This window comes from Pogona vitticeps, chromosome 1 (genome assembly GCF_051106095.1).
Source record: "Pogona vitticeps strain Pit_001003342236 chromosome 1, PviZW2.1, whole genome shotgun sequence".
Taxonomy (NCBI): Eukaryota; Metazoa; Chordata; class Lepidosauria; order Squamata; family Agamidae; genus Pogona; species Pogona vitticeps.
The window spans coordinates 102,339,560-102,358,923 of NC_135783.1; positions in this window are offsets into that span (position 1 = coordinate 102,339,560).

Consider the following 19,364-nt stretch of genomic DNA (forward strand, 5'->3'; position numbering starts at 1 on the left):
AACTGTAGTCCAATGCTACACCACTCTTCTGTCAAGTTGAGGTAACAGGGTCATTGTCATCTACTGAAGAGGTAGGGGAAATGCAGTCCACAAGGGCCCCTCCCAACTTCCTATAATCCCATTTTTTTTCAAGTTGCTCAGAAAGTCCTTTGCCCTTTAGAGAGCATTGGAGGCCATGGTTTTTCAATCTCTCCAGCGTTCCTGCCTCCACATCCTTCCCTATTTATAATTTTTCAAAAATTGGTCGTTAGAGGACAGAACAAAATGTTCAAATTAAATCAAATGTTCAGAATATGGTGTTTCTTCAAATGGTCGGATGAGAATAGGGAGAAGGTTTTTTCCCCCCCACAACTCCTCACCTGAGCATTCTACATTCCAATTGTGCTTCTCTTTCTATTTCGGAGCATCTTAGGCCTCTGAACTCTGCAACCCACATATACACCCACACACATAGCCTTCTCCACTCTTGCCTGAGGCCAGCAGTACTAAGGAGTGCTTTCTGTATGTGCAAAAGTTGTCATTTGCCCCTGACATATGCCTATAATGTATGTGTGCTTTTAAAAAGTTGGTAATGTTACCATGTTGTTGTGTATCAATCATAAAAATGCCGTTGTGGAATATAAAAGTTTCCACCCTGATTAAAAATATGAAAAGGAGGTTTTGTGGGAAATTTCCCCAAAGGCAGAAAGTCCTACAACTGTTTATAATGTTGGTGTGATAGGGGAAAAGGCTTAATGCATTTTCAGAGAGGGGAAATGAATACATTTTCAGAGATGTCCAGGCCACTGCGGGAGTATGCTGGGAGTCATAGTCATAGTCCAAAAACAGTTTCAGACAGCTAGTTGTGTTCGTTTGTTTCTTTGTCCCACTCATATCCCACCACTATAGTACAGTATGTACTTAATGTATGCCAACCTGCGGACTGACTATTGCGTTTGTGCAGGGGCTGTGCATGCAGGGGGTGCAGGCTTACTTGTGGGAGGTGGACATCCATCCGTTTGTGCGGATGGGCATGCAGGGGGGCCTGCGGGCATATGGGGGCCATGTGAGAGTGTCTGTGTGTGTGTGGGCAGGAGGCATGTGTTCCTTCGGCCCTCGAAAACCTGTCTCAGCAGCCTGGTCTGTCCAAGGCCACGGACTGGGACTAGTCCACAGCCCAGGGGTTGGGGACCCCTGGAATATAGGACTGGATTTAGGAGAATTGGGGTCAAATCCTTTCACTGGAGAGGGGTAGCATTAGTAATAGCACCACTTAAATATTTCACATAATGTTGGAAACCCTACTAGGGTCACCATAAATCAGAATCAACTTGGCATAACACACACATTTTAATCCTAAATATTTTTAATCCCATGTAACAGGAGCAACTGAGAGAAAGAAAATGAAGGAACTCAAGTCAAATTGATCTAGGATTTGACTCAGTTAGAAATGCTGTTCTAATGAAATGAAACAGAACAAAGCAAAAACAAAAGGAAAAACCAAACAAAAGAAAGCAAAGCAAAGCTATGCTTCGGCGTCCCACCATAATGTCTCTGGCGAACACGATGGAAGAAATTCCCCTTTCCGCAGAGAAAGATTATGGCAGCCTCTCATTCTTGAGCAGGGCTATGTTTCTGACAGGTGATGGATGCTGGCTGGGACAAACCTTGGTTTGAATGTTCACCTCTATGTTCCACTTGTGCAGTCAGAGTGGGCAGTATTGCTCCAGTCATTTCCAGGCTGCTGAGCATCTTACTCCCAGACTGTGGCTGAAGACATGAATAAAAAGTCTTGTCAGCAGACACACGGTAAGGCAACAGCTACAAGGGCTCTCCTTTCCCTTGCTGGAGGGCACAAAGTGATCATGCAGAGCTGATCTTGCTTAAGGGCATAAGCTGGGGTCATGAACAAATTTCTGCCCACTGCACAGCAGTGAAAAAACAAACAAGCAAACACACATATATATCACCGGATGAGCTGCAGCAAGCACTTCACTTCTTATTCCAAAATCACTGACTGAGCCACAAATGTTAGACCAGACAAATCATTATTTTTCCGTGTTTGTTAGCAATTCCTATATTCAGCTGTTCCTGAATAATGCTAATTGAAGCTAATTCTCTTAAAGGCACGAGAAGTTCATTCTGAAGTGGGAAAAGGGTCACAGGAGCATTAAGAGAAAAACCCAGTGACCCTGGCAGTAATGGGGAAAAAAGGAGCGACTCCGAAGATATATACTGAAGAAACATTTCTGAACAACATGCAAATAAGAGCTTCCTGCTTACGCAGCTGCGTTGGCAAAGGAAGCTTTGTCGGAGAGTAGAGTACGTAGGCACATTTCTCTGTTCAAGTGGGGGGCTGAGGGCATTCCAGGCCAAGCTGAATGTGACATTAAAAGTGTTTTTGAAATTAGTTTCAAAAATGCAAGTAGTTGTTGTGAGGAGGGGGAAGTGGCAAGGAAATGCTACGTGTGATTGGTATTGCCATAGCTGGGGAGGGGACTAAGCACTCGTTCCCTACTGTGGTCTTAATAAACCCTTCTTCCAAAGCTGCTCTTTATATTGGGAATAATAAATCTCTCCCTGGAGCAATAGGGTACATAAAGGATGGCCATGATTCCCTGGATCCTACTTGTATGATTATTTTTTCTCTGTTGAAGGATCAGATTCTTTCTGTGACAGCAAATGCATTAATCTTATCTTTCTCATAATATTATTATGGATTTTGTTTTCTGTTTTACTTTTCCTGCTCTAACTGTACTCCTTATCTGCGGGAGGGGCTGACAAAAACTGTCACAGACTCTGATATTGAGACTTTTGTTCTTGGCCGAGAAAGCAGGCTTTTCTTCCCTTGGGGGAAGGGTAAGCAGCGACTGTTGGGTCAGCAGGAGATAACTGCTAGGTTCATTCTGGTCTGCCAAAGTCTATGTTTTGAAATTTGTGATATCCCAGGAAAAGATTTGTAGAAGCCCAACCATAGTCTTTGCAACAGGATTGTTTCTTTGCTCCTCTGTCAGTTGGGAAATCAAAGAGAACCCATTTGGAGGAAAGCAAGGGACTAATGCAGATTTGGGGTTAGGCGTGAACTGTAGAGGCCTCTGAGCTGTGCCAGGAACACACCAATGGAATCCAGCCCCTTCCATTTCTTCACCTTACCCCTACTTTGGAGAGAGAAGCCATAGCTTAGAAGTTTGTGTGATGAAATGTGTCATTTGATCTCTGAACGGGGAATCTTGGCAGTTTACCACACATCTTCTATCTGTACTATGTACTAATATTTCTAATCTGCCCTTTATGTAAAAATCTCAGGGCAGGGAGTAATTGGTGAAGCAACTTTAAAAGAATCGAAAACATTTTAAATATATTTCAATAATCAAAATAAAACTTGCAATTCAATAGACCCCAAATCAAGCTATGATTCTCCAGGCTCCAGACAATTGCATGAATTGTTAGGTCTTAACTTGATTCTAAGATGAAGCATGAGGGGAGATGTTCAACAACTGGTGTGATTAGAAAATATTACGGTAATACCATGTTTCCCCGAAAATAAGACCGGGTCGTATATTAATTTTTGTACCAAAAATGCATTAGGGCTTATTTTCAGGGGATGTTTTATTTTATTTTTTTCATGTACAACAATATACATTTATTCAAATACAGTCCTGTCATCTTCTTCTGGTTGCTGCACAAGGGTGGAGGGCAGGGTTTCACTCAACAGGGGCTTATTTTGGGGGGTAGGGCTTATATTACGAGCATCCTGAAAAATCATACTAGGGCTTATTTTCAGGTTAAGGATTATTTTCGGGGAAACAGGGTAGGTTTATGTAATGAATCACTTATCCAGGATGAGAAAACAACACCCATTTTCAGTTGCATCAAAGATGATGTCATGCGAGTCATAATAGAAATGGGAGGTGATATGAGGATCAAAATAGAAATGAGGTTCAGTAAGGGCCCAAAGAGTAATGGTATCAGCAGAATTGTTGGCCAGCATCCGTGTGCTGCAGAACTGCAACAAAAGTGAGAAATGTGACTGATGTAAAAGGTATTGGGGCAGAAGGGTAGTGCTGAAGTTATCACTGCTTGCCATCCTTAAAAAAAAACCTCTTAGGTTTGCTGAGGGTTAAAATTGCTGATTAAGAAAAAGAAAAATTAAAAAGTTTTTTTAAAAGTATGGTTTGGGTAAGAAGATATGGGAAGCATCCAGCATCTCTTCCCCTCCCCAATTTTGCTCTGCCTTCATGACCTACCTTCAGTTTATATACCTTCCCCACAACCTGATGAGGAGAGTATTTCTTTATTTCTACCTTGGCCCTAAAGGCTTGTTTTTTTTGTATATCTGGGCCCTTCTTGTCATCTCTCACTTCATACATTTGTTTCTGAATGTTACTGAAACAATAAAGAAAGCAGAATGACTGAAGTTACACATAAGATACCACTTTGCATTTGATTACTGTAATTTTGAGCATATGGTTTATTTACTTGTGGTATTCTGCACAATAATTCCAGCTGCCCTATTCGGAAGGATTTTTATTCTTGACTACAACAAGCAAAAGAACAAAGATTTTGATTGCAGTTTTACCATCAAAGTAATACATTTCAATTGACTAAGCAAGCCAGAAACAATTTAGATAAAAGGATGCAATATAACAATTAATGAGCTATACATAAATTCGTCCTTATACCTTAACCCTTCAGGGTATGCCGAGGAGTAAAATGTCTGGCTTGCAGACAGTCTTTGCAGTTTGGGGAACTGCTGTGGACCTTGCATCAGGCCAAAGGTGATTATATGTTCCTCATGGCTTACCCTCCTTACAAAATTTTGAGCCAAAGTAAGAGAGTTGTTTGGATCTACTTTTAATGAAGACACTGTCAGACCTTTCCCTTGAACTTACACACTGTGACCCATCTTCCTGCATCCTAATTCCAGATTTCCAGGACTGTCAACAGGAGAGGAAGCATTTTGCAGATATTTGGAAAGTCAGAAAGTCTTGTTGTATGGAATGGGGTGACTCACATTCAGAGGTCTCCCATTTCTGTGTGACCTGACTTTAGCTGAATTAGGCTGCTGTTTCAGCTGAATTAGGCTCCAATCCTAAACACATTAAAAGGTAAGCATGAAGCTGTTGAACAAAGGCAGCAGCAGCAGGCTTTTGAGTAATTTGCAGCTCAGTTCTGTTTAACACTGAACTGTTTCACAGTGGACATCCATTTAGTCCTCACAGATTATCAGCCTCTCATTCCCTGAAATGTCAGAGCCAAAGCCAGAGACCAGGGAGCAGTTCATTGTGATGTCACAGAGATCAGACAAATCCAACACATGCACTAATGCCTTTGCACTGAGACCATGAGTCATGGTTTCCAGTTGGGAGTGTATTGGCATGGGTGCCCAAACTTCAAAACCACCTTTTATTGCAATTATCCTCCTCCTTTTGTACCACTCACTCTGAAATTTGTCTTCTTGCAAATTTCAGCAACACTGAAATCCCCTCAGATTCTGTGTGGGAATGTCATAGCACTAACAGCTCTGCTTACATTTTGCAAACCAACAGGACCTCATGTTTGGTTATTCCCTCTTCCTACTGACCTTCCAAGCCTATGTTCTGCTCAAGTTTTTCAACCTAACACTTATGGTTTCCTTTATTGAGACAATCTGTCTTATGTTAGCTCTTCCACTACCATTTACACTTGTGAAAAAACAGCTGTGACAATTGCTGGGTGTTGGGATGAGAAGTGGTTAACTTATGAAAGAGGAGTCAGCTTCTTGGATTTTCCCTTGCTTGGTGTCACTTTGTGAATGGTAGTGAGCACAAGAAGGTATCTTGTAGACCATTAGTTCTCAAGCTTGGTCAACAACTCCCAAAATGGTTGTTGTAGGTTTTTCAGGCTGTCTGGCTGTGTACTTGAGGTTTTGCTTCCTAAGGTTTCAATAGTCTCTGTCGCTGACATCTTCAGAAGACAGGAGTCAGAACTCTGTCAACTCCCAAAATCCTGACCAGCACAGTTAGTGGTGAAGGCTTCTGGAATTTTCAGTCCAAGAACATCTGGAGACTCAAGGTTTGGAAGCACTGCTGTAGACCATCATGACTGCTACCATTGGTGTTGTCAACATTCAGAAATGGATGCAATTCTCCATATGACTGCTTATATGCACCTGTTGTCAGTTTCAGGCTTTGGTATGTAGAGCTTGGCATCCTTTTTCTTCCTCACAATGCAGGATCAATATTGTAATATTGTGCAGCAGTATCGGGTCATTTCCTGGCATTTTGAAATGTGGAAACAGAAGAAATGAACCACATCCATAAAACAGGTGTTTTGAAGAATTGGCTATATGTGACAAGGGGGGGGGGGACAGTATCCTTTATATTGGCAATTGGTTTATATCTGCTCCCTTTGTTAGAACCCTGTAATTACTGGAAGGAAAGAAACATATTCACTTTTCATATGCTCATTGTACATCCAATGAATGTTTCCCCTTCTGTTCTTTCCTTCCCCACCCCCCCCCGGTGGCCATCACTAAGTCTATATCCAAACTCTTTGGTAATATGTTATTTACTATTTTCTGGGTCTGTCTTTTAGACCATTGTTCAAGGGGATGTGGAACATGTTATGTCATATGAAACAAAGCAGATTGCTATGTTACTGACAGAACTGGAAAGGCAAAAAAAATTTTAAGCTTCTATAATAGTCCCTGCAGCCCAGATGAGCCCCTTGTTATGTGCCATCAAGTTGGAACTTATAATGACCCTGGTAGGACTTTCAAGGTAAGCAAGATATTTAAGGAGCAATTTTACCATTTCTACACCTCCATGGCTGAGCAGGGATTTGAACTCAATCCTCCTGAGTCCTAGCCTATTATACCACACTGGGTGATGAGCCCCTAGAAGTGCTATATGAAGCATCTCCTCCTCCACCACCAAAAAGGTATGTTCATGTACTCCATCCAGATGTGTAACAGAGGTTGCCACCTAGTCATGGTATTCAAAATCTGTAGTACAGACGCTTGTATCTGGTCTTATTCCTAGTCTACTGGCATCCTGAGAAACTTTTCAAAAGGCTCAAGGTGCATTAGCAAAGGTCAGAAGAGAGCTTCAAAGGGCCTCATTTTGTAACTTCCCCTCTAAGTAGGAGCAAATAAATTCATTAATACTTCCAGACACTTGCATGGCTCATCCCCAAATTCTTGAGTGCATCACAATGATTAATTTTATTTTCAAAAGTGTTCTGTGAGAGGAAAAGTTGTGATCTTGATTATTATATTGATGGAACTGGAGCATGCTCAAGGGTTAGCATGTCGCCTTTGGTGACAAAGACAAATTTACCCAACAAGGCTGCCAGATCTTCTGAGTTCTTGTTGGCCTACAGCTTATGCTTGACAGTGTAGGTTCTGCATCTTTTTCCTGAGCTCTGAGGGCCAGGCTGTTTACTCCCAGTTTACTTTCCTGTTTCCAAAACTTCATAATGGCAAACTCTTTGAAGAACTGTGTGGAAGGAGGGGATGTGAAAGTCTTCCAGCCTCACCTTAAGTTGTATTGCTCAGAATGGCACTGACATTCTCATCCTATTCCGAATGGATACTAGATTCTGAGCAGGCCTGGAAACAGTCCTTTTTTTTGGACTATAGAAATGCCAGCCTGTGTGGCATATAGGATTCTGGGAAATGTATTCCAACACACACACACCCAGCATATTTCACTTAGGAATATGACTATAGATGCTTCTCGGTTACAAAACATTTTAAGGGCTTTTCTTCCCTTACCTGGGGTTTCCTGGGAAACAAAATGTCTTCAGTTTCATCTGATGAAATTCTCAGCAAAATTCCTTGGATACTGCTCAGAAATGGATGCCATTCTCCATATGACTGCTTATATACACCTGTTGTGAGTTTCGGGCTCTTATACTGACTATGCAAATGCATCAACACATTCAGTTCTTAAACAAACCCTCTGTTTAATGAATGTGGGATATTGTGCTTCTGCATTTATTATTCAAAATGGCAGGAAATGGCCCACTATTACTACACAATATTGGGCTCACGTTGCCAGTAGGAAAAATACTTCCAAGCTTTCCATAACAAAGGGCAGGCTGAATGTTGACAACCTCAATGGCAGCACTCAAAATAGTCTACAGGACACCCTCTTCTGCTCACTACCATTCATAAAGTGGCAGCAAGCAAGAGAAAATCTCAAAAGCTGACTCCTAATATCAACAGTTTGCCACTTATCCGCCCTGTCCACCTTTGGCAAGAAGACCAAAAAGATGGCTGACTGGTTCGAAGCCCATTCAGAGGAGTTAATGCCAGCCATCGAGGTAAGAGAAAAGCTCTAGCAGCATACAGATCCTGTCCTGGCGAGTACAACTTGCAAGCTCTTCGAGCTGCTTGTAGCCAAGTCCAACAGACTGCCAGGAGATGCTCCAATGATTATTGGCTCCAGCTCTGCTCTCAGATACAGATAGCAGCGGACACAGGTAACATCAAAGGAATGTATGACGGTATCAAGCAGGCCTTAGGTCCAATACAGAAGAAATCTGCTCCCTTGAAGTCTGCTACAGGTGTGATCATCCAGGACCGAGCACAGCAGATGGAATGCTGGGTACAGCACTACTCTGAGCTATATTCCAGAGAGAATATAGTAACCGAAGAAGCATTAAATAACATTGAGTGCCTGCTTGTCTTGGAAGAGCTGGACAGCGAACCAATCTTAGCAGAAATAAAAGCGGCCTTGGATTCCCTCACCTCCGGCAAGGCACCTGGAAAGGATAACATCCCTGCTGAAGTGCTGAAATGCTGTAAGGAGATCATCACCACTGAACTATACGAAGTCTTTTGTCTCTCCTGGAGGGAAGGTGGAGTACCACAGGAAATGAAGGATGCAAACATCACACTGTACAAGAACAAAGGAGACAGGGGCAACTGCAATAACTACCGTGGCATCTCTCTTCTTAGCGTTGTAGGGAAGCTGCTTGCCCGTGTTGTGCTGAAGAGGCTCCAGGTGCTTGCAGACAGAGTCTACCCAGAATCACAGTGCGGATTTCGAGCTAATAGATCCACCACCGACATGGTATTCTCCCTCCGACAGCTGCAGGAGAAATGCAGGGAACAACAACAGCCACTCTTAGTGGCCTTCATAGACCTTACAAAAGCATTTGATCTGGTTAGCAGGGATGGCCTTTTTAAAATACTTCCCAAGATTGGATGTCCACCTTGTCTCCTTAACATCATCAGATCTTTCCATGAGGGAATGAAAGACACTGTAGTCTTTGACGGCTCAACATCAGACCCCTTTGACATCCGAAGCGGAGTGAAACAGGGCTGTATCCTCGCACCAACACTTTTTGGGATCTTTTTTTCTGTCATGCTGAAGCATGCCTTTGGAACTGCAACCGAGGGTGTCTATCTCTGGACTAGATCAGACGGAAAGCTCTTTAATCTCTCTAGATTGAGAGCGAAGACTAAAGTCCAACTGAAATGCATGCAGGACTTCCTCTTCGCAGATGATGCAGCCATTGTTGCCCACTCTGCTGAAGACCTCCAACAACTAATGAATCGTTTCAGCAAGGCCTGCCAAGACTTTGGACTAACAATCAGCCTGAAGAAAGCACAAGTCATGGGCCAGGGCGTGGACTCACCTCCTTCTATTACCATCTCCACACAAGAATTGGAGGTTGTTCATGACTTTGTGTACCTTGGCTCAACCATCTCTGACACCCTCTCTCTGGATGTTGAGCTGGATAAACGCATTGGCAAGGCAGCCACCATGTTCTCTAGACCCACAAAGAGAGTATGGCTCAATAAGAAGCTGACGACACATACGAAAATCCAGGTCTATAGAGCCTGTGTCCTAAGCACACTCCTGTACTGCAGTGAGTCCTGGACCCTCTGTGCACGGCAGGAGAGGAAGTTGAACACGTTCCATATGTGTTGCCTCCGACAGATTTTTGGTATCACCTGGCAGGAAAAAGTTCCAAACAGAGTAGTCCTAGAATGAGCTGGAATTTTCAGCATGAATACATTACTGAAACAGCGACGACTATGTTGGCTTGGGCACGTCGTGAGAACGGCTGATGGTCGGATTCCAAAGGATCTCCTGTCTGGAGAATTAGTGCAGGGAAAGCGCCCCAGAGGGAGACCACAACTGCGTTACAAGGACATGTACAAGCGAGATCTGAAGGCCTTAGGAATAGACCTCAAGAGATGGGAAACCCTGACATCTGAGCATTCAGCCTGGAGGCAGGCACTGCATCATGGCCTCTCCCAATTTGAAGAGACCCTTGCCCAGCAGGTTGAGGCAAAGAGGAAGTCACAAAAGCAGCAAAACCAGGGAGCTGGACAGGGGACAGATTGGATTTGTCTTCAGTGTGGAAGGGATTGTCACTCTCGAATTGGCCTCTTCAGCCACACTAGACGCTGCACCAAGTCCCCCATACAGAGCACGTTACCATAGTCTTTCGAGACTGAAGGATGCCTAACCAGCCACTTATCACCCAAACAAAAAACAATTGTCAGGAGTAGTTTATGACAAGTTTATATGGTATTCAGCACAACAGAGTATCCTGTAGATCATCTTGACTTGGCATCCTTTTTCCTGCTGGCAATGCAGGCAGGATATTGTGCAGCAATATTGGGAAATTCCTGGTATTCTGAATTGTGAATATAGAAGCACAATAACCCACATTTATAACGAAGAATTGTTGAAGAATTGAATTTTCTGGCTTTTTGAAATAGAAGTTCAAGTATACTTACACCACACACAAATTCCACTGGAAACTTCCCTCATGTAGAATTGTTTGTTTGTTTGTTTGTTTGTTTGTTTGTTTATTTATTTATTTATTTATTTATTTATTTATTTATTTATTTATTTATTTATTTATTTATTTATACCCTGATCATCTAGACCGAAGTCTACTCTGGGCAGTTAACAATAATAGGTAAAAGTAAAAATATAAAATATATAAAAAAATAAATACAACAGTAATAATATAGGTCAAGATGGGAAAAATAATCAGGTGATGATAGGAGGAAAAGCCTGCCTATAGAGCCAAGTCTTAAGTTTGCTCTTAAAAAGAGCAAACTTCTCGGCTGCTAGGAGAAGACAGAAGCAAGAACATCTGGGATGTGGCCATAGTCACTCTGTGCCAAAATATTTTGAAAGGCTGTTTTGGGACTTAATGGAATGGTGAGGGAAAGATATGAATAGGTGCAACATGTACAACAGAAAAATGTACACAACCTTTAACCTCTCATGCACACTAATATTGCCATGCCCGCTCTGCAGAATGCAGACTAGAAAGCTATTTTCCAGTTTCCAAACGATTTCTTTGAGCTAGGCAAGCCGAGGAGGCAAATGTATATCAGACCAAAAACTCTACAAACACGTTGTGTGATTTCCCCACTCAAAATACCTCTCCTAATCTTTTAAAATAAAAAGAAATAGAGAGCTAGGAGTTAATCGTGATTGTTATGGGAAACCAAGGTTAAAATCATCCATACTATGTGAAAAAAAGACAGTGAAAAAAAGACAGGACAAATATCAACTCATTTAAAATGTGGTCTTGGAGGAGACCCTTACAGATACCACAAACAACTGGAAAGGCAGAAAGGCAGGAGCTCAGTCAAATCACACCTGAACTCCCACTAAAGCAAAAATGAGTAAACCGAGGCTATCTTATAATGCATATGTAATTAAAATACAGAACTGACCAGAAAAGACAATATTGCTGGGAAAAGGGGGGGGGGGAGGGAGGCAGTAGGAAGACCTGATGTGATACAAATTGTCTCAGTAAAGGGAACAACAGCTGCTAGTTTGCAACATCTGAGCAGAATTTACTGGAAAACACAATATTGCTGGGAAGGGGATCAGCGGGAAGGGAGAACAACCTAATATGAGATGTTGCTTTGCAAGATGTGAGCAGAGCTTTTTAGTGATATGACATTTTGGAGGTCATTAACTCATATAGTCACCACCACACATCAGAAGTGACTTAATGGCACATAACATCTTTGGAATTTTTTCCCCTCAATTATCAAATAATTGTATAATGATAAGACAAGTGGAATGGTTGAAACTATGACAAGATATAGGCTTCATGGTAGCAACAGAAGCATGCCTTTAATATTAACCTAAAGTTGAGACCCAAATTACAAGGCAGTCTTACATATGGAAAAAAGAATCACCTGCTCTGCAGATGTGACATGGCAGAAGGATGACAGAAATCTTTAAAGTCAATGAGGAAAAACATTGCTTTTTAAAATTTAAAAATGTACAGGGAGGGTGACTGTCACATCATGAGGGTCACTTGAAAGGATGGGCTTGATCCATTGTTCTTCCTCTGATGACAGAATAGCATAAAGAGTGGAATAAACACTCTTCGTAGCTGTAGAATAACACACCGTTTTACTAAAATCCTTTGCAATATTCTTTTTCTTCTTCTTCTTCATCATCATCATCATCATCATCACCACCACCACCACCACCACCATCATCATCATCTTAGACCTGCAGAGCTGGAAGGGACCCTATGGATTGAGTACAGCCCCTTTCATTAAACCAGTGGTTCTTAACCTTTGTTACTCGGATGCTTTTGAACTGCAACTCCCAGAAACCCCAGTCAGGACAGCTGGTGGTGAAGGCTTCTGGGAGTTGCAGTCCAAAACTCCTGAGTAACTCAAGGTTAAGAACCAGTGCATTAAACTGTTAGATGCTATCACTTTGTCGAGTCTAAAAAAATCCAAAGAAACCTATGCAGTTTACATTAAAATTCCTTTTTTAAAAATATGAAAGTTTCACAGTAATTACAATAAAAATACATAAAATGTATTCAATAGGCTTGCAAATAACAGCAATACAAGTTTTACAGTTATAGTCTATGCCACTGAGCTCACATTGTAGAGAGTGTTCAAAAGGATGTTCTGTTTTCCGAGATGAAGCACCTTTTTCCAAGTGATTTTTTCTATTTTTTATGTCTATAGAACAGTTTTTTAGAAATGTAGTAATCTGAAATCTGAGTGGGGAGGATCCCTAGAGAGCATACTTGGCTGAGAGTTAGGTAAGTTCTATCTGGTTTGTCTGCCAACAATGCCTGGTACATTTGCACTGGCACATGCCCCCTTGCTGGGTCCCCCTGAACCATATCAGGGGACACTTGCAACTCTTCTCCCCTGGCCAGCATCCTGGCATCCAGCCAATCCCTCCTGTGGCTCTTTTCTGGCTGCACAAATAAGAATCCTGCCCCATCTAAGGGATTTCTAAAACAGTTCAGCTGGGGGTTCAGCTGCTTCATCCTGACCCTCGGGCAAAAATTGTGCTACGCAGGCATCTCCATGGAGGCAAAATCTTCCTTGGGTCCCACAACACCGCTGGAGGTCTTCAAGAAAAAATCGGTCTGAGGTCTCCTGCCTTAGGCAGGGGGTTGGACTAGAAGACCTCCAAGGTCCCTTCCAACCCTACGACGATTCTACGACACCACCTCTCACTCTGGGGCGGGTACAGGCCTCTTCTGGCCTGCAAACCATTAAAGAATCAACAGAGGAGGGACCAGGAAGGACCAGGGTGTCTGTGGGCTGGAATACAACTTGCTTCGTAACCTTCATGAACAATGAGCTCCCGAATCAATCTGCCGCCTCTCTGAATCAAATCGTAGCAAAGCCGAATCGTCCCAATTCAGCTCTCCACTGTTGTCATACCCTTAGAAAAGACACCTGCAAAGTGAAGTCTTTTCACATTCATCCAAGTGAATCGGGAAGGCTTACCTGCACACATATGTACTGACTGAAGCACACATACATTTCAGGGTCAGAGGTAATATATTTATCATGGTGATTAACCTAAATGCAAAGATGGCACTGACACAAAAGATTTCAATTTTAAATGCTGTGACTTATGTAAGCTATTTATTTCATTTACCCATTTGTTTACAACATCTCCTTTGAGAGTTATGATTAAGGGATAGTGATCACATAAATTAATTTTAATAGACTTATAAACAACAGAAAAGAACGTAAACAAGCAATAAAAGCACATGGACAAAAGAAGCTTTGTGGGTTTAATATCTGTTATCTTTATTTTCTTTGGACATAGGATTCCAGGTTGGGGAAAAAAAACTTCTACTCTGCATTCTCTCCCCACCCCCCCTTTGGTGCATCAAAGTTAAAAATCAAATCAATACCATCACAGTATTAGACGGTGGTGACAGCATGTGGACATCAGTGCTGTAATTAAAAAGCCATTCCACTCACTTGGTAAAATGTAATTTTAGCTGTAGTCACTGGCTGTTTCCAAGCAATCTATTTACCCCAAAAATATCCTGAGGCTTGGACTGAAGACTGTGAAATGATCGAGTTTTAGTTATCCTCATACATAACAAATTTCAATTATAACTCAGACTGTAAAAAATGTTGTAATAATATTACACTGAAGCCCTGCTGGTAACTGGTGCCTGTGATTGGGAAGGAGGGGAAAAATCTATCCCTTATTCTCACTACGCATAAAGCTTCTTCCATGTGCTTTCAGAAATAAACAAGAATGACTTCAACTCATAAACTGCTCATATACAGCAATAGTAATAAGAAAGAGATCTTGGCATGTAGGGTACAATAATCATCATCACCATCATCCAACAATTTTAAGGGCTCAGTTACAACTATCTATTTGTTTTTAAATTAGTTTTCTCCATTTTGCAAAAATACATCCACATTTTGGGCTTTCAAAAATAAAAAACCTCTGCTTTCAAAACACTCCTTTGTGTTTATTTATAATTCATGCTTGTGACTTGCCATAGAAATTACTTTAAATCGGCACATAATTGATCATTACACACTGTCTGCATGCTCTGATATTTTTGGTATCTTCGCTCATGTGCCTAACATCAAACTCCCCATTCCCCCCCCCCCCGCGCGCGCTGCCCTGACAAATCATATGATTTCTAAGAGGTTTGGGCAACTTTGTGGTCCTGGGGAGCTTAACTGTCCCAACACCTTTGAGGACTGTATTGTTCCCTCCCTTAACCTGTTGCTGCGGTTGCTGCCCAAATCCAGCAGCAACGGTGATGGTCCAAGGGTGCCTGAAGGTGGCAGAGTGGATTTTCACATCATAGCATCCTGTGAAACTACTCTGTGGATTGTTCCATAGGGTTCCATTATTAAAGGGAGTGCCACAATGTGAGACAGGTGCCCCCCAACAACCACAGAAAGTGCTGGTTATTTTGGTGGTACGGCTGCTGGTTCCTGGTGATTTGGCAACAGAAAAGTAGAGGGCTTCAATATAGGGTTCAAAGGATGCATGTGCCTATAAGCCGTATGTCACCCACCCTGATTTATGAAGTCATTTTAAGAGTCATAACTTACTTGGTGCCTGGGGCTTCAATGTCTTGTTGATTAACTGTGGGTCATGCGAGACTGCCTTATGTGGGGAAAAGAATGAAGGCATACTGAGGACTGCCTGGTTCTACAAGGACAACGGCCACACTGGGTCTGCACTGAGCCTTTCTGTTTCCTTCTATCGGGAAGGAGTGGCAGGAGGTAGCATATATACTGGTTGTGGGAGGGGGAGACATCATGCCCTTTCGGCTGCAAATAGCAACAGACATCTATGCACCCTTTCAGCAACAATGTTATTCACCCACTAAATTTCAAAGCCCCAGTTGTCTCACTCCTGGTTACAGCTCTGGTCACAGCCAGCTACAAAGAGTGTTTGGTAAGATCCAGGGACTAAATGTGGAACAAACTAGTCATGTATTTCATTTTTAAAAATGAGTGATTGTTACCTCTATGGAGCACTGGAGAAAGCCAATTGACCCTTCATCCACTGAGCTGGTACTTGAGGCTACTGACACACCGGTGTGTGTGTGTCTATATCACAGAGCAAATACTATAATGCCGCAGTTACAAAATAATATGTGTGCATATGTGTGTAATAAGGTAGTGAGATAGACCAGGCGGATTTTCTGCAATACCTCCTAAACAAATATAAGTAGCTCCTGTACAAATACATGTGCATGAGCCTCCTCAGAACTTGAGAGAGGGAAGGAGATGGGCCCCAGGCATTAAAGCCACCTCGGCTTCTCTCCTCCTCCAGCATTGCTTGCTCTGAGCTTTCTCAGCACTACTCTGGGACTTCAGATAGTGCCCTGAGACCAGGCAGCCACATGTAAAGTGAAGCATAGGCCTCCAGCTGTCACCCATTTTCATTTGCTAATTATATCTCCCTGCCTACACTTGGCCTAAAGTATTTTGAAGAAATGAAGTTAGCAGGCAGCTAGAAAGCAGCCTTTTGCTTTGTAACACACCCAGTCCTTGGTATACATTTTTCTTTTTGAGCAACTAGTGGGCCTGTAGTCCTCATAGACACTGAGAAAGGGGTCTTCAGGTGCATATTTCAGGCACATTGTCTTCAAAGTAGAATTTATTCAGAGTATACTTCCTCTTATTGGTTCTCATCAACTGGCACAGTCGCATTAAGGCACTCTGAGACACTGGTAAGAGAAAGAATAAAATGCTCCATTTACTCACAGTTCTGAACAGATCAAAATCATCATATTGTAGAAAAATGACTGGTTGCAGGTACAGGCCTTAATTGACACATAACTACATGACTAACAACATAACTGCTAGCAGAGTAACTAACTAACTAAAATAACTAACTAATACATAGCTATTGGGGATGGACTCAATAGCCTTATAGGCCCTTCCTACTTCATTGTTCTATGATTCTATGAACTGACTGAATGAATACTGACTGACAAAAGGAGGGGAAATGCTCTTAAGCAGAGATGTATGACTCTCTTCAAAATCAGAGGTAGAGAGGGAACAATTGGTTACGGCTAGATTAATTGACAGTCACCCCAGTCCAGAAATGTCCCTCCCAGCCAAACCTCTTAAAAGCAACATAGGAGGTTGAAAATAATTCCAGCATTGGCCCCAAAGACCTGCTGCCATTAAATTAAGCACAACAGGGAAAAGGGTACTTCCTTGCAATCACTATTGTAATGAAGGGCAAGATCCAGTAAAGGAAGTAATGTCAGTAAAGGAAGCTTCAAGTTCAAAATTCCTCTGGGACAAGATATGCTTCCTGCGGACTTTCCTCCTCCTCCTCTATTCATTCTTCCTAGTTTGGAAAGTGGCCTCATATCTTCTTTTAGAGAGCTTGAAGAACTTCCAGATGACAATCCTGCTGTTGAAAGGTGTCTTCTGTTTGAAGGACTATCCGGTACAGGCCTGATTTAAAGACAAAGAGCCAGAAGACATTGGATCAGGGGACTTAGATGTGCCCATGCATTGGGACTACCTGGCCCGTAGACTCAGCAAACAGGTTACTTGGTCACAATCTTTCCTGTTCTAGCATGATGCACTGTGATTCTGCTTGAATTATTTTAAAACATTGGATCTGTCCATACAATTTAGCACGTACAATTTCGTACAAATGAATACTTCTGTTTCCCTTTAGTGACGTGCAAGCAGCCACTCGACTGATGATATTAGGGAAACAGCAAGCGAAGGAAGAGGCAGAAGGAGCAGTTGCTCCTTCTCTTTGCTTGCATCACTCACTCCCATCCTCCATCTTAGGTCACAAAGAGAGAGAGGAAACAAAGAGGCAAGAATGGCAATAGGAGTGCCAGCAGGGTCAGGGGTCCTTGTGGCCAGAACTGGCCCATGTACTGTTGAGTTCTGGGCAATGGCAGGTGCCCAGTTGTCTGCTCACAAAAACACATCTCTCTGTAGTTCTGATTTCTAGCTACCTCACACATGAGTAAAGCCATATTTCTTCATTTCACCTTCCCTTTTCAGCAATAGTCTGTGCTTTTCATTCTGACATGTCAAAGGTGTGGAGGAGGAGGATTCCTACTGGGCTGAAATATGTGACGTCATGACCCCATAGTCAGTGTGGTATTATATACCTCTGAGCAGCCAGAATTAAGGGAAAGTGGGTTTCCACAAAGAGACCCAGCGATGGAAATGCTGGGGCTTGTTTGTTAATGAACTACGTTTCACTTCTGGATGGAGCAAAGTAGAGGCAGAACCCCACTGTGATTTTACTGAGACACTCACTTAACACGAGAGGGGAAGAAAGGTGAAGAAGCACCTTAGACTTTAGAGTTTGCTGAGTAGTAACTCTATTGGCTTAAGTGTTATTATTGTCATTAGGATTACGAGCATTACATGGTACCAACTCTGATGTCCACTGGCTTCATCTCACCCACAGTTTTGCTTGCCTGGGGTCAAAAGGTATCTTCACTTAAAATGTCCCCATCAATTTTCTTAGTGCCTGAATCTAGCTGGGATCCAGGGATTCACCCAGAAACATATGGTTCTCCTCCTCATGTGTTGCCAGGATCTGGTCTGACTGAATGTCTGGAAGAAGGCATATCAGAGATGCATACTGTATCTTGGATTGTTGAGGAAGAATTCTGCTTCCCAGTGGCTGAAATCCTATTACTTAATGTAGTCAGTTGCACTGGATGAAGCCCACTGAATCAGTGGGGATTTGGTGAGACAACTCCTCTCTAAGATTTACTGATTCAAGTGGGTCTGCTCTAATTGCACCTTACTACACCAAACAACAGGGCTTCAGCTAGTGTATCCTAACCACTTCCATCTGGGAGGAAATGGTGAGCAGAGGATAATCACTTATGTATTTATGCCTTAAATGGGAACAATTATAAACCATAAAGCTTAAATGAAAACTGAACAGAAGACAAATCTTTGAAGTGGTGGCATATGTCTATGCTTCTTGTCCCCTCTAGCACATAAGAAAGTTATGTTGTAATAGCTTCAGATAAACAACATTATGCATTTAAATTTGCCAGAAAAATATCTGGGTGAAAAGCAATATATTTTGCTTCCAATTTGAATTAGAAGTGGCTAAAGAACATTTATGACACCACTTCTGCTGCAAGTATTCTCTCTCTCTCTCCCTCCCTCCCTCCCCCCCTCTCTCTCACACACACATACACACACACTGCACTTTCATTCCTATGACAGATTTTTCTTCTAAGTTTCTATCTAGGAGATAACCAAAACAATAAAAAAAAAATTAAAATAAAAAAATAAAGAACGAACCAACATCTTGTGTACAGAGTGAACAATTCTTTGCACGTATCCTGTTTTTCTCTGTTGCGCTTGCTTGGAGCACATGTTTAACATTTCACTTGACTTTGAAACTCAGCAAGGTACATGGATTATGTAAAAAAAAAGTCAAAGGTGGAAAGGGTGAACGATTGAGTGAATGAAACATGGGGCATTTACAGTTCCACAGGCATGAGGATATATTTCCTGTAGCTCAGAAATGGGTGGTGAAGGGAATGCAGAATATCTTGAACTTAGCTGAGCCAACATAAAATCTTGTCTCACCCGAAGTAAGCGGACTAAAGCTGGAGTTGTACACACACATATT